This window comes from Podarcis pityusensis, assembly GCF_964106645.2.
Source record: "Podarcis pityusensis genome assembly, chromosome: 7".
NCBI lineage: Eukaryota > Metazoa > Chordata > Lepidosauria > Squamata > Lacertidae > Podarcis > Podarcis pityusensis.
Window position 1 is genome coordinate 81,418,416 of NC_138031.1, and position 15,931 is coordinate 81,434,346.

Genomic DNA, 15,931 nt, shown 5'->3' on the forward strand with positions numbered 1-15,931 from the left:
TCTTAACTCGAGAAGGGCTTTTTTATGCTTCCCTGGTGTGAAAATTATTAACAGCTAGCCAAGCAGTCCCCAGCTGGGAAATCAGACTCCTGCTTGGTCTTTTTGATCAGATTAGTGGCTCATACTAAAGGGAGCGGATTCTTAGAGAGTCTCTGTCTGAGTTTATTATGCCAACTCCCCCTTTTGAATTGGCAGCATCTGGCTACCGATTCCAATTCTTTAATTTCCCCCTTTGGTCTGCCATTTCATTATACCAAATACGTCCCCTCCTTCCTCTGTCTTCATCATGGGAAGATGAGGGGGGAAAACGTAAGGAGAAGAAAGAAGAGGAAAACAAGGCAGTGGCGTAGCGTGGAGGGGTGCAGGGGGGGCTGGCCGCACCAGGCGCAACATCTGGGGGGCGCGCGCTCGAGACTGGAGTGCTAAAATCCACGGGTTAGGAGGCGCAAATTACTTGCCTTGCCCCGGGTGCTGACAACCCACGCTACGCCACTGAACCAAGGCTCTATTGGAGCTGGCTCCAAATTAAAATTGATGTGTCACGGAAGGGAACATTGTTGAGCCAACACATATTTTTTCTCAAATCATGTAACCTGAGCTTTGAGTATGGTTCGTAAGCAGATTACTTGAGCATTTATTGCCTGGGCATTTTAAAGAAAAATATAACTTGCAGTTGCAAAGTTATATATTTTGTTTGTTCGTTGGTTGCATTTATATCCTGCCTTTCCCCAAGGTGGCATACATTCATCTCCTCCACTCCATTTTATCCTCACAACCACCCAGTGCACTTTCAACTCTAGTTATCTTCCACTTGGACTACTGCAATGCGCTGCACGTGGGGCTACCTTTGAAGGTGACCCGGAAACTACAACTAATCCAGAATGCGGCAGCTAGACTGGTGACTGGGGGCGGCCGCCGAGACCACATAACACTGGTCTTGAAAGACCTACATTGGCTCCCAGTACGTTTCCGAGCACAATTCAAAGTGTTGGTGTTGACCTTTAAAGCCCTAAACAGCCTCGGCCCAGTATACCTGAAGGAGCGTCTCCACCCCCATCATTCTGCCCGGACACTGAGGTCCAGCGCGGAGGGCCTTCTGGTGGTTCCCTCATTGCGAGAAGTAAAGCTACAGGGAACCAGGCAGAGGGCCTTCTCGGTAGTGGCGCCCACCCTGTGGAACGTCCTCCTATCAGATGTCAAAGAGATAAACCACTACCTGACATTCAGAAGATGTCTTAAGGCAGCCCTGTTCAGGGAAGTTTTTAATGTGTGACATCTTAGTGTATTTTTGGTCTTTGTGGAAGCCGCCCAGAGTGGCTGGGGAAACCCAGCCAGATGGGTGGGGTACAAATAATAAATTATTATTATTATTATTATTATTATTATTACCCTGTGGGGTAGGCTGAGAATGAATGAATGGCCCAAAGTCACCCAGTGAGCATCATGGCTGTGGAGATTTGGTGCTTGATGAAATCTCAGAAGCCTAGGGAAGCAGTGGCAGTGCTCCTGAACTGCACAAGACTCTGCTTCTATTAGAGACCTGCTGTGGAGTTTCATGTTTAACATGTTTTCTCAACAAAACATTACAGGGAAGCTTCGGTGGCCAATACTAGATGCAAGGTCTACCCTTTTCAGTATCTCATGATTGGCATCCCATCTCAGTGCATCCCAGTCCCTTTAGGGTTGACTTAGGAGTGCGTCTTTCATGGGATTCTGGAGAGACTAAGCTTTTGGTATTGGACGTGAGATTCAGTCTGCTTCCTAAGGGAAAGATTTATGGGAGAATGTGGTCACTGGCAAAGAATGAGCTTCTTTCCGACCTCCTTAAAGGTAAAGGTAAAGGGGCCCCTGACCACTAGGTCCAGTTGTGACTGACTGGGGTTGCGTGCTCATCTCGCTCTATAGGCTGAGGGAGCCGGCGTTTGTCCACAGACAGCTTCCGGGTCATGTGGCCAGCATGACTAAGCCACTTCTGGCGAACCAGAGCAGCACACGGAAACGCCGTTTACCTTCTCGCCGGAGCGGTTCCTATTTATCTACTTGCACTTACGTGCTTTCACGGGGATTCGAACCGCCGACCTTCTGAGAGGCAAGTCCTAGGCTCTGTGGTTTAACCCACAGTGCCACCCGACCTCCTTAGAGCCCCCTTTATCCCACTAACAAAGTATGCTCTGTTGAAATAAAAGGCCGTGCACTTGGAAAACAACCAGCGCTTTCTCACCTGGTGGTATCTAGCTCTCTACTTTAGTCCTTGCCACTCCCAAGGAAAATCCTTCATGTGTCTGCTCTGTGGAGGGTGCAGTTTGGCTAGCCAAACTGGTAAGCAGAAAGTCCAGCAACCTATTAGATGCTTAGCAACAGTCCCACTTTGGCAGCTCCCAGCAAGCACAGGAAGTTGTCAATTTTTTTTTTTTTTTAAAACAAGTCCTTGGTGGGCTGCCATATATGGTGGCCCAAATTCAGTTTTGTAGGACATAAGCTGTGCATGCTAGACTTGAAAGGGTTGCTTCGCTGTCCCTCGGCTGCTGGCACAGCGGTCAAATTGTGGCTGGTCCTAAGAAGTGAAATTCTTTGGCTTAGGCTATTTGTCAATAATTAATGTTGTGGTGGGAGACATTCAAGGCAGTAGCTTAAGCCTGGCTATTATTTCTGACAAGAAAGGCTTTTTTCCTACAGCGCATATAACTTAACTTATACGGCTGAGGTCTCAGCCTTGAAATTGCAAAGGTTTCTGAGGTGAAGAGAAATTGGCAGCTTCTTAGATGAGAGCAAAGCACCAAACGGCTGTGAAAGCGAAGGGTTTTTTGGTGGTTTTTTTTTTACTACTACTATTATTGTTTATATCCTGGGCCAATACTTGCGAAACTCTGCTAGGCTGGAGACAGACAGACGATCGCTGAGCAGGTATTTTGAAGAAAAGGTTGCTGCTGGAGGTGTGTACAGGCATTCCCATTTTGTTTCTGGTAAGCAAGGGGGAGTGAAAATTTTTGTATCACTTCAGAAGCTGGCAAAACCTGTTTTACCTGAGGTGACAGCGGCTGCCGTCAGGTACCTACTCCATATTGATTCGTCTGTCTAGGAACACCTGCATGTGTGACAGAGGCTCTTTGAGCACCTGCAAAGGTTTTTGGGGCACTTTCAATGGCATACAGTGCACAATGGATGTTTGAGGAATTCAGGATTTGTGAATTCTGATATGAGCCAACTTACACACACCTCATGGAATTGCTCTCCTAAAAGTATAAGGCAGGACTAGCCCCCAAACAGGCATCAAAATGCGTTTTAAAATGGGTCTTTTGAGGCCAAATACATTTAGAAATGCATTTTTTTTTTGAAAAAACAACCACATTTTGAAATACTGTGAGAGTGAATACACTTAGAAACTTATAGAAATATTTGGAGTGAAAATACATTCAAAAACACACATTTAAATTACACCACAGGCAAATAAACCCCTCCAAAAGATGCCATAGAGGCATAGATGCAGAAACAGGCCTTATGAGAAATGACCTGTCCACAGGATTGCAGCCTTGATCATTTATATTAAAAGTATTTTGTGCATAGAAGTTGTTTGCAAATGGAAGACAACTTACTTTCATGCTACGCTGCAAGCCAGAAGATGTTTCCACTTATCCAAGGAACGACAGCCATTCAAAAGGTGGAATCACTTGGTTTTTTGAAAAAAACCCTCCTTAAATTATTTCTGCGTTTCGAATATCAGATGTCATTTTGCAGTGAGGAGCGTCAGGGTCGTCCTGCTGCCATTTCTCCCCTTTTCAGAGCAATGAATGGAGCCTAGCTGACCCTGTGCTTTTCAGATGCTGATTCAAAGCAAATCTAAAGACCCTTTAGGTGTAAAAAACCCCCAGACAAACCCTGAAGGGATATAAATTGTCCTTTTTTTTTTCTTTTCGCAAGTGAGCTGCAGCACTCTGCAAGGCCATGATAATCATAAATCAAGTGCACATATGTGAGTGAGCCCATCTACACTTGCACAAACAAAAATATTTTGCTCTTAGTGTCAATGCTGAGATGTTTCCAGGGTTATTAATAGTTATGCCAAGTGGCTCCCAGCAATCGAGTGCCTATCACACAAACTGTTTCTCCAGTGGCTGCTGAAAGCCGGGCGTGCCTTAGGATTGGCCCAGGCTGCTGAAAGTATGCACTGAAACATGTTGTCCACCAAAGGCTGAAACCCCCCCCCTTTTGCTCTTTACATTTCAGGCTCAATTTCGCTGCTGTATAGATCTTACACTAATGACTTTCCAGGGCGTGGCTAGCTTTACGGATGGGCAGACAGTATTGGGTGAAACGTTCTTTTCACTTACCCAGTTAACGATACTTTTCTTTGTGGGGAGAAAGGTAAGGGTAAAGGGACCCCTGACCATTAGGTTCAGTCGTGACCGACTCTGGGGTTGCGGCGCTCATCTCGCTTTATTGGACGAGGGAGCCAGCGTACAGCTTCCGGGTCATGTGGGCAACATGACTAAGCTGCTTCTGGCAAACCAGAGCAGTGCACAGAAACACTGTTTACCTTCCCGCTGGAGCTGCACCTGTTTATCTACTTGTAGTTTTGATGTGCTTTCGAACTGCTAGGTTGGCAGGAGCAGGGACCAAGCAACGGGAGCTCACCCCGTCGCGGGGATTCAGACCGCCAACCTTCTGATCGGAAAGTCCTAGGCTCTGTGGTTTAACCCACAGTGCCACCCGCATCCCTTGCGGGGAGAAATACAATAGTTAAAGTACATATGTAATGCTGTATCATGGAACTGCGGAACTGCATTGAACTAATCAGAGGGCATTTGCCATTGATGATTCCTGGACCTCTAATAGCTTGGGCACAACCCCTCCCCCAATTAAAATTCTTCAGTCTTGTACCTCAAAAATATGTGCATAAAAGGAAGAAGCCCCCACCCTGTCAGGATGCTGTCAGTGGCTCCTGGCTGGTAGCCCAGGAAAGTATAAAGACAAGGAAAATTTCTTATAGTCCTTTTTTATTTCAAACTATGCAGAGAGAGGCTATAGAACCCAGCCTCTTGGATAATGGCATTGTCCCCAGTGATTCTCCACCCCCTGTCTCTCCCACTTTCTCATTCGTCATCATCATCACCTCCTCTACGTGTGCCACTAAGTGCCCTCTGTCTTTGAGCTCTTTGCTCTCCTACTTTCAAGGCTCGCCGGTTTCTGGGAGATGGTGGGTCTGGATTCCTTTCTAGTGACAACGTTTCAGCCAGCTGCTGCTCCGTCTCTCCCATTATTTTCCAACTTTTCCCCTCACCTGTCTCTGAGCTGTGACCTCCCGCAAACCCCTGTTCTAAATCTATACTGTCTTCCTCTTCCTCCTCCCTGGAGGGGTCAGGATGGGAAGGCGATCTCCACCATTCCTCCTCTTCCCAGACCCTGATACACCCACAGTAAGCCTAGCTCTTGTGTTTCAGCTTGACTCCAGTGTGGTGCAGTGGTTAAGAGCGGTAGACTCGTAATCTGGTGAACTGGGTTCGTGTCTCCACTCCTCCACATGCAGCTGCTGGGTGACCTTGGGCTAGTCACACTTCTTTGAAGTCTCTCAGCCCCACTCACCTCACAGAGTGTTCGTTGTGGGGGAGGAAGGGAAAGGAGATTGTTAGCCGCTTTGAGACTCCTTCAGGTAGTGATAAAGCGGGATATCAAATCCAAACTCTTCTTCTTCTACTCCTTGGTTAGTGACATCTACATCCCCCTTAGAAACAAATCTTCTCTTACATTTTTCCTGGAAAATGCCATAGTGTTGTTTTTCCAAGGTTTTCTTAAAAAACCTTAAGAAAAAATTACGGTAATGAAATTTATGTTCCCCATCCCTGCCAATCCCCTACCCCTTTTCTCTTCCACCCCTCTCTATATGAAGGCTTGCTAGATTGTAGAGGTGTTTCCAGCTTCTCCTTAACTGGAAACAACCATTTCCTGCTTGCCTGCATATAAACATAAGAAGAGGCCTATTGGCTCAGGTCAAAGGCCTATCGAGTCCAGCATTCTGCTCCCATAGAGGCCGTCCGGATGCCTATGAGTAGCTTACAAGCAGAAAATGAGCACAAGCTCACTAGTGGCCAGGTTGCCAACCGAGGCAAGATAGTTTGAGCATATAATGCCAATCCTGGCCCAACTCCCAATTAGTTTCTGTTCCCGGTCAAAGTGCTATTTTTGACCTAGGTAAAGGTAAAGGTAAAGGGACCCCTGACCATTAGGTCCAGTCGTGGCCGACTCTGAGGTTGTGTTGCTCATCTCACTTTATTGGCTGAGGGAGCTGGCGTACAGCTTCCAGGTCATGTGGCCAGCATGACTAAGCCGCTTCTGGCGAACCAGAGCAGCGCACGGAAATGCTGTTTACCTTCCCGCCGGAGCGGTACCTATTTATCTACTTGCACTTTGACGTGATTTCAAACTGCTAGGTTGACAGGAGCTGGGACCAAGCAATGGGAGCTCACCCCGTCACGGGGATTCGAACCGCCGACCTTCTGATTGGCAAGTTCTAGGCTCTGTGGTTTAACCCACAGCGCCACCTGCCTTTTTTGACCTATAAAGCTTTAAATGGCTCAGGACCGCAGTAACTCAAGGACTGCCTCTCTCCATATGAACCTACCCAGACCTTGAGATCATCATCTGAGGTCCTCCTTTGTGTGTTTTCTCCAGTGACTCCTCATTTGTGGAATGCTCTCCCCAGGGAGGCTCGCTGGGCACCTTCATTACATGTATTTATGTGTCAGGCAAAAACATTCCTCGTCTCCCAAGCCTTTGGCTAATTAAACCATCTATGGCCTTTAAAACACACACACTCCCCCTCTGGGGTAATTGTCATTGCTTGTTACTATGTTATGTATTTTTGTGTTTTTATATTGTAAAGCATTCAGTGATCCTCAGATGAAGAGTGGTATGGAAATTCAATAAATAACATAAATAATAAAAAATAGCAATTTCGTGTTTGTGGCCACCAACCTGCATGGCTTTGAAAGAAGATTAGACAAATTCATGGAGGACAAGCTATTTGGGCCTTTAAGTATGTATACTCCTCCTGGTATGTCCCACAGAGGAACTTACGGTCTTCAAATAAAAACATCCTGAAGGTCCCAGGCCACAGAGAGGTTAGGCTGGCCTCAACTAGAGCTAGGGCTTTTCGGCTGCGGCTCCAATCTGGTGGAACGCTCTGTCACAAGAGACTAGGGCCCTGTGGGACTTGACATCTTTCCGCAGGGCCTGCAAGACAGAGCTGTTCCACCAGGCCTTTGGCCAGGGCACAGCCTGACTCCCTCCCTCGGCAGTCTTCACAGAACTTTAGCTTGATGGTTGCCATCAATTTGATTTTAATTAATTTTTATAATGAAATGTTTTTAGAATGTTGTACTATTTTATTGTTGTTAGCCGCCCTGAGCCCAGCTTCGGCTGGGAAGGGTGGGATATAAATAAAATTTATTATTATTATTATATTAAGTGGAATACAAACAAACAAATAAACAACAAACCTATCCATGATGGTTGTTTACGACTTCCAGTATTTTTTCTGGATACCTGTTGCTGGGGAGCAAAGCGAGAATAGTGCTTTTGCATTCTTTTCCGACTTGTGGACTTCCCACAGGAATATGGCTGGTAGGACAGGGGGAGATTTTTCCCCCAGTTCACATTTAAAGCCACATAAATTGAATCTTCAGTTTCTAAAATAGTATGAGAAGCGAAACACAGCCATTATTTGAAATTCGCAGCTATCTGAATTTTGTGATGCAGTTTTCCAGTCAAGCAACGTTTACAAAAATGCATGCATTAGGTAAAAAAAATGAACATATTAGTAAAAATGATATAAGATGCATTATATTAAGATAAATCGATTCCATAAACGTGCAAATTAGTCAAAACGGCATGTAAAAAAAAGGTGTTTACTGGCAGAAATTCACACAAAAATGCTGAAGAATTCTCATGAGTATTTCAAAAAAGAAAATCCACAAATTGCTGCAGAAATGGGGAGAGCTGATTTGAAGACTGGAAAAAAAATGAGAAATTGGGAGAACTGAAATTGGCAGATCTTAACATCCCTACTGGTTGGCCACTGTGAGAACAGGATAATGTTAGACCAGATGAGCTTTTGATATAGTCCAGCAGGACCATATTCTTACATTTGTATGGTAGAGTGTCTACTGACTGGAATGAATGAGAACAGTAAGGCCTGCACAGATAGGAAGCAGCCTTATGCCGTCAGAGTTTTTGTCCCTCTAACCCAGTATTATCCACTCTGACTGGAAGTTGCTCTCCAAGGTCTCAGGCACAGACATTTCACACCACCTCTTACTTGATCCTTTTAAACTAAGAGATGCTGCAGATTTAACTTGGGGCATCCTTCCTGCAAAACAAATGCAACAAACAGATTCCCTAGGGACTATTTCTGCTGTATCTTTGGATCAGGACTGATTTAATGATCCAATATAAGTGAGAGATAGTAGAATGATGTGCTTCTAGAGGAAGCTGATTGGATTGAGGTGAAGTCGGGTTAGGGAAACTACAGCAATAGAACACATGCAAGATTCCTGGTTCAATCCCTGGTATCACCAGTCTTTAAAAAGAAGAGAATGAAAGTATCAGGTCAAGCGGCAGTGTTGTGATGCGCCGCTGCAAGTAGCCAATCAGATTTGGCTACACAATTACATCCATTGAGAGTGACGGTAATACCTGTTCAGTCCTGATGAGTAATGTCAGTCAATTGGCAATCACTTAGTGACAGGGGTGCCAACTTTAATAAAATATTGGGGGCGGGGCGGGGCAGGCAAGCTCCACCCCACATAATCAATCACAAGATGAAGCACACACAAACCAATTGAATGGCAATGCCCATCAGCTATTGGGGGGGGAGGGCGCCCTCTCAAATTTTTATTGGGGGAGTTGGCTCCTAGGCTTAGTGAACAGGAAGAAATCACAACTCTAATGTCAACAAACAGGCAAACATGTGTGCAGCCTGTGCCAACAAAACATTGAAAGAGAGAGACACTTTTTTGACGCTGCCATAAATATTCTAATTTAAAAAAATTATTAAAAATGTATTAAAAAAATTATTTTATTTTGATTTTAGGAACAAGTAACATTAACCAACCTCAGTAGTGGGATCTGTTTGATATGTCAAGTGATTACTATGGGTCACTGAGTGAATACATGTTGTTTTTTAGATGCACAGCTATGGTTTCTTTGTTTTTTTAAGGTGTACAGCTACAATTGTAAAGTGTGATTACAACAAAATATGACTGGAAACATATGCATTTTATGGGTATACTTTTCAGAATGCTGGAAACAACTGTGACACCCTGTTGAGTGTATATTTGTGGGCAAACCTCTGTTTGTTACTGTGTAAGGTGTGAAAGGGGACGCGGGTGGCGCTGTGGGTAAAACCTCAGTGCCTAGGACTTGCTGATTGTAAGGTCGGCGGTTCAAATCCCCGCGGCGGGGTGAGCTCCTGTCGTTCGGTCCCAGCTCCTGCCCACCTAGCAGTTCGAAAGCACCCCTAAGTGCAAGTAGATAAATAGGTACCGCTTTATAGCGGGAAGGTAAATGGCGTTTCTGTGTGCGGCGCTGGTGCTGGCTTGCCAGCTGCAGCTTTGTCACGCTGGCCACGTGACCCAGAAGTGTCTTCGGACGGCGCCGGCTCCCGGCCTCTTGAGCGAGATGAGCGCGCAACCCTAGAGTCGGTCACGACTGGCCCGTATGGGCAGGGGTACCTTTACCTTTTTAAGGTGTGAAAAGATCCTATCCAACAACTTTTGTTGCATGTCTGAGTTAGGAGAGCACTGATTAGAGCTCTGTGGTCCTCAAGATGTTGATGACTATAGCTCTCATCATCAACCAACCAACCAACCAACCAACCAACCAACTACAAGGGCCACAAATCCCCCATCCCTGGTATGGAGGTAATCTCTAGCATCATTCTCAAATGAATATTTCAATTTCAGGGCCATGTCATCTTCCAGAGAAATGTTTCCATTCATTTCTGAAATTTCCATTAGTTTCAAAAACATCTTTTCCCGGTGAGGTCACTGGAAGTCCATTGAATTATCCACACTGCTGTTGTGTTTGGCAACAAATGCAGGGCTTCCCCCCTCAAGAGTATCCTTAATTTTAGGAACCATTCTAGACCTTGTTTTGATTTTAAACATAGTTCTGGGATTTTAAGAGTTCAGCATCTGCTACCAGAAAACCGAGTTGTATCAGATGTGCTACCAGACCTTGGCAGACTCTCTCATTCACAAGGCAACATTTCCAAACATCTCCAGCTTGTCATCTTTTGTTACATGTTTCCTTTCTCATTGGAAGCCAACATGTTCTAAAAAATCCAGTCTATCTTGGAGACAAAAGATTGGTGAACCAAATGTTCTGCCATGCCCTCAACAAGGACAGGGAAATGGTACTGTTGTCCCTTGTTAATGAAGCTGTTTGGATCAAGATAGACACATGCACCCCCCCTTTAAAAAACCCCAGCAAACTGTGGATAAGCCCCTCCAAACTCCATTGAAGAAAAGCACTGAGGAGCTGGCAGCTGGCCCTACCATTAGGCAGAGTGAGGTGGTTGCTTCAGGTAGCTGATTTTAGGTGTCATTGAAGGGCAGCAAATTGTTAGCAATATAAAAACTACTACTACTGCTACTACTCACATACAACAGAGGTGCAGTAGGAAACATCAGCAAAACAGAACCCTGGAACAATTTGTTTTGTATATATCATAATCACATTGATTTGCTTTTTTTGAATTATTTCTATAGTTAGGCACTGTATATAAATGGTCTCACTCATGGTAAACAACAACATTTACACCCCAGCCATTTGGCTGGGTTTTCCCAGCCACTCTGGGCGGCTTACAGCACATAAAAAATTGTAAAACATTAGACGTTAAAAATTTCCCAATACAGGGTTGCCTTCAGATGCCTTCTAGAAGTCAGATAGTTGTTTATTTCCTTGACATCTGATGGGAGGGCATTCCACAGGGCGGGTGCCATTACCAAGAAGGCCCTATGTCTGGTTCCCTGTAACTTCACTTCTCGCAGTGAGGGAACCGTCAGAAGGCCCTCGGAGCTGGACCTCAGAGTCCGGGCAAAACGATGGGGGGTTGAGATGCTCCTTCAGGTATACTGGGCCAAGGCCATTTACCGCTTTAAAGTTCAGCACCAACACTTTGAATTGTGCTCAGAAACGTACTGGGAGCCAATCACTGTGCTGTGCCAGTGATGACATCCTGCAGCTCCCTTCTCATTGAGAGATCCATGCCACTTTATGTTTTTATATATGAAATTGTTTTTCTAAAAGATTTTTTGGGGGTCTATGCTAAAATTGCTGAAGTGTAGTAGTTGCTAAGCGGCTTTGAGATGTTTTGTAGCAAGCGGTTTGCAAATGGACATTATCAGAGTTCAAAGGCACATCAGCCCGGCAATCACATTTGAGGAAGGTGCAAAGCCAGTGGGAGGAATACGCAGGGCAGCAAGGGAGTGGCCAGGAAGTGGTACAGAGGCTGGATAGAGTCAATGGGAAACCCTGTGTATGCGGGCAACCCATTGGTCCATTGGTGTGCAGACAATTGTGGCTTGTGAGAACAGTATATTTTCTTGCAGGAGCCGCATTGAAATGAGAGGGAGCTGTAGAAGAGCACTCCTGTATGCCTTTCCAAAGTTCTCATTCATTCCACTGGGCTTCAACAGAATAGAACTTCTTCTATGTGAACTACCCAGGGAAGCCCTAGCCATGTGCTTTAAACAGCGGCAGGACAGGAAGTACCGATCAACTCAGGAAATGCGTTACTCCATCCTCTGAAAACCTCAGCTCTGTGTATTTAATGCATCTTGCAGTTCTCCCTTTCCCCCCTTGAAATGTGGCCCGTAAAGAAATGCTGAAAGTATTATTATGCTGCGGAGACCTCAAATTCTCTATGGCAGTATTTTTCATTAGTTAGCTTCAGCTTGTTTAACCTTTCCTCGTGTAAAACGATTCTTCTGGTTTTCATTTCTGTTTTGTCTTCTATGTCTGTGATTTCTTCTGGTTTTCCTTCAGCTTCCTAATAGTGTATTGTCTACCACTTAGCTCACTAACCGGGCAATCGTGTAAATATCTACTCAGGTCTATTAAGTTCAATGGAACTTAATCAGTTAAATGTGCATAGGATTGCAGCCTAAATATAGCACATTCATATTTTCATTTTTCTTAAGAATTGTTGACACGCTTCTTCCACTGAAAGGTTTATTCACCCATGTTCCACTGAAAATGTTGGTGAATCTTATTTTTTGTTTATTCCCCTATGGAACAAGATTTATACACCTCTCAGATTTATACACCCTCTAAGCTGTTTATATGACATGATATAAAACATTTGTAGGGAAATACCCTACAAGAGACTTTAAAACAAGTAGGCATAATAAAATCAAAACAGAGATAATATTGAAAGTATTGAAAACAAACACAGATAATAAGATTACATGCCTGGATATGCATGTCTAAACAAAAAAAGTATTTAGCAGGCAATGAAGGGAGCTGCCTAATATTAATAGACAGGGAGTTAAACAACATTGGGACGTGGGTGGTGCTGTGGTCTAGACCACTGAGCCTAGGGCTTGCCGATCAGAAGGTTGGCAGTTCGAATCCCCGCGACGGGGTGAGCTCCCATTGCTTGGTCCTAGCTCCTGCCAACCTAGAAGTTTGAAAGCATGTCAAAGTGCAAGTAGATAAATAGGTACTGCTCTGGCGGGAAGGTAAACAGTGTTTCCATGGGCTGCTCTGGTTTCCGCAGAAGCGGCTTAATCATGCTGGCCACATGACCCGGACAAACTGTCTGCGAACAAACATCCGCTCCTTCGGCCAGTAAAGCGAGATGAGCGCTGCAATCCTAGAGTCGTTCGTGACTGAACATAACTGTCAGGGCTCCTTTATCTTTATGAAGAAGAAGAAGAAGAAGAGGAGGAGGAGTTTGGATTTGATATCCCGCTTTATTACTACCCGAAGGAGTCTCAAAGGGGCTAACATTCTCCTTTCCCTTCCTCCCCCACAACAAACACTCTGTGAGGTGAGTGAGACTGAGAGACTTCAGAGAAGTGTGACTAGCCCAAGGTCACCCTGCAGCTGCGTGTGGAGGAGAGGAGACGCGAACCCAGTTCACCAGATTACGAGTCTACCACTCTTAACCACTACACCACACTGGGTCTTTAAAAACAACAACAACTTAAACTCTGTCTAATTCTGAAGTTCAGAACAAATACTGAAGCCATAAGAGTGCTGTTCTGCAAGTCAGCATAGAACTCCTGCCAGAAATATGGTGGGAGTCCCTAGCTCCATGAAAACTGCAATGATGTGAGAAAAGTCCATGAATACTTCACTTAAACAACTAGACATTTCAAAAGCCCTGTTCAAGCACACTGCCTTCATTCAATGAAAATTGCTTGTGCATGAGGGGGATAGCCAGTCTGCGCTCATTAGTCCTCCTCCCTCTGTCCACATTGTGAGTGAAGGCCCAAAGAGAGCAATGCGCTCCGGTATCAGCAGCATTGCCCCACAGATAATTAAAGTTGTTTCTATGGCAACATCACTGATGACAAACAAAGTCAATTCAGAGTGGGGAGAAATGCTCTTTGCATTAGCGTTGCTCTTGCTCCAAATTAGCTCCAGCTGCCTTTAATACCCTCTGACTGGCTCTGCCTGCAGCACCATTGCTACTCAGCAATACTGAAAGCAACACGATGGCCAGAAACAATTACAGTACAGAAAACTCTATGGAAGGCGTGTTCTCCCTGAAATGAGAGCACGTGTTGCGGTGGGGTCCGCCGAGCCATCCCTCTGTTGCTAGGCAGAGTTGAATGTGCTGACCTGGGGCGATGATTGGATGGCTGGGTTGCTGGGGCAAATTGCATGTTGCAAAGTGGTGGGTGGGATCGAAGGTTTTAAATACTGGGGCACTCAGCTTATTGCTTTCTCTTTCGCTGAGTGCATCAGATCACCCGCCCGCCCTGAGTTCAGGGTGTTTTGGTTGACCTTGCTATGCCTGTCATGGGGTTGTCTGCTGTTGGGGCAGGGGCCTGGAAGGAATTTTGTCCATATGGCTGATTGGCTGGTGCCATTTGGTTTTTGCCTACTATGTAGCAAATCGTCACAACTTGTAAGGTTGCAGTTAGGCATTGGTTATAAATTGGTTGGAGGAGGGGTAAGGATGGGCTGGGCCTGCCCCTCCAATGCTGGTGCGGAAGGGAATTCCATTAAAGGAATCCAGCGGCTTGCCACGATTTCGTCTGAATCCCTGAAATGGGGCTAGGGCTGGCAAGCCCCGGGGAGCATGTGGGTGAGTGGTGAGGGCCTGTGACTCAGATCCATTGCTCCCCAATATTGTTTTCCCTTCACTGGCTTCCGAGGGAGTTCGGAAGTCAGTTCTGTCCCAGGCGGGGGGACAGATAGTCTTAACCAATGCCTAAGCAACCACTCACAGGTATGTATTTTAATAAAGTTGTGGCCAAAATTATGCCAAAAACCTTAAACAAAAATTATGTATGAGTTGTGAGTTATTTTGAGGGGTGGCTTGGGGACCTCGACACGCAATAATGCAAAACATCAAAACTGAAGTCTCTGAAAGTCCTTGAATAAGTCATGGTGGCAGACTTAACCCAGCAGAGATCAAGCTTGTAAAGCTTTGTATAATTGGCAAATGTCCAATTCTGATGTCCAACTCTGAACTCTGCTAAACAGTGTTTCCGGATAGCAACTACTGTTTCGTTCAGTTCTTCATCAGTTAATTAGTTCCACAAACACTCGTAAGTAGAAAGATGTGTAATTTCTTCATTAACTGAAAATAAAATATCCCATAAAGTTTTCTGTACTGTAATTGTTTCTGGCCATCGTGTTGCTTTCGATGTTGCTGAGCCACATTTTGCAATACAGGGGTTGGTTTGTTTACACACCATTGTTACTAGCAAGTAGAAGGGCTGTTTCCCAAGCAAACAAAAAAGTGGTTCGGATGCTGCCCAGGCTGTGATTCACAAAGGCGCACTATTGCTACTGCCTGAATGCAAGGTGGTGTGGATGCTGGGCACAAAAATGCGTGTGTGTGGTTCCATGTCTCTGCCACGGCCCCACTGGGTGGAAAACCCATTGAAAGTAAGACAGGCAATTTTGTGGTGGGAAAAAATATTTGTACAATGCATCCCCCTGTTTCTGCTCAGGCCTTCATTCCTCAATCCCTTGTTATATTTCCTTTTAAGTGGCACAGAAAAGAAGTTTGGAATGCCTTATATTCCCTGATATTGTTTTAACTATCCTCCACTCTATATCTGTCCATGATTTTGGAACTGAAGCTCTTTTTTTTTCTGGGGAAGATTATCCAAGATGCATGTACCACCACCACCTAGGGAGGTAACTGCATGGTCACTGCTGATGACCACTAAGTCACCTCCCTCAGGCGAAGACTGAAACATCTTTCTGTTCAGTGGGCAAGAGCAGCTTCACTGCCATGTTGGACTTGCCCACCCATTGCTTGCTATTCTTCACCCTAGCAAACTTTTTGTAGATGAAACCAAGGGGGTACAAATGCCCGTTTATTATTTAATAACAAATTATATGAGTATTCTGTATGTGGGAGATGATAAAATATCGCACCTTCTGCTGATAAACATGGCTCGGCACAAATTTTGTCACTACCCTAGCAGAGGAGTTTCTTTTTGTCTTAATATTAGTGTTTGACTCTGTGGGGTCTGACATCTCTATTCTTTTGTCTGACAAATCTGTGCACCGGCTTGTAAAAAAAAGAAGAAGAGGAAGAGGAAAATCAATATTGTTTTCCCTGGCACATTCTCTGCAGTTGAGTTGATTTATTATCACAGTTCCCTTTCCCCTCTATTTTTTTTATCAGTCTGCTTCTATTGCTTTAGGGTTGAGTTCCTGATAATATCACAGGGTAGAAGACACC

General features: G+C 45.0%; 1 long non-coding RNA gene across 3 annotated transcripts in view; it reads right to left on the bottom strand.

Annotated features, from left to right (window-relative positions):
- Positions 1-4,007, bottom strand: part of LOC308482104 — a 61,311-nt gene extending 57,304 nt beyond the window's left edge. For all 3 annotated transcript variants that reach the window (XR_013989020.1, XR_013989021.1, XR_013989022.1), the window contains exon 1: positions 3,594-4,007. This is a non-coding gene — a long non-coding RNA (uncharacterized lncRNA). The remainder of the gene's footprint in view (positions 1-3,593) is intronic.
- Positions 4,008-15,931: the final 11,924 nt, after the last annotated feature.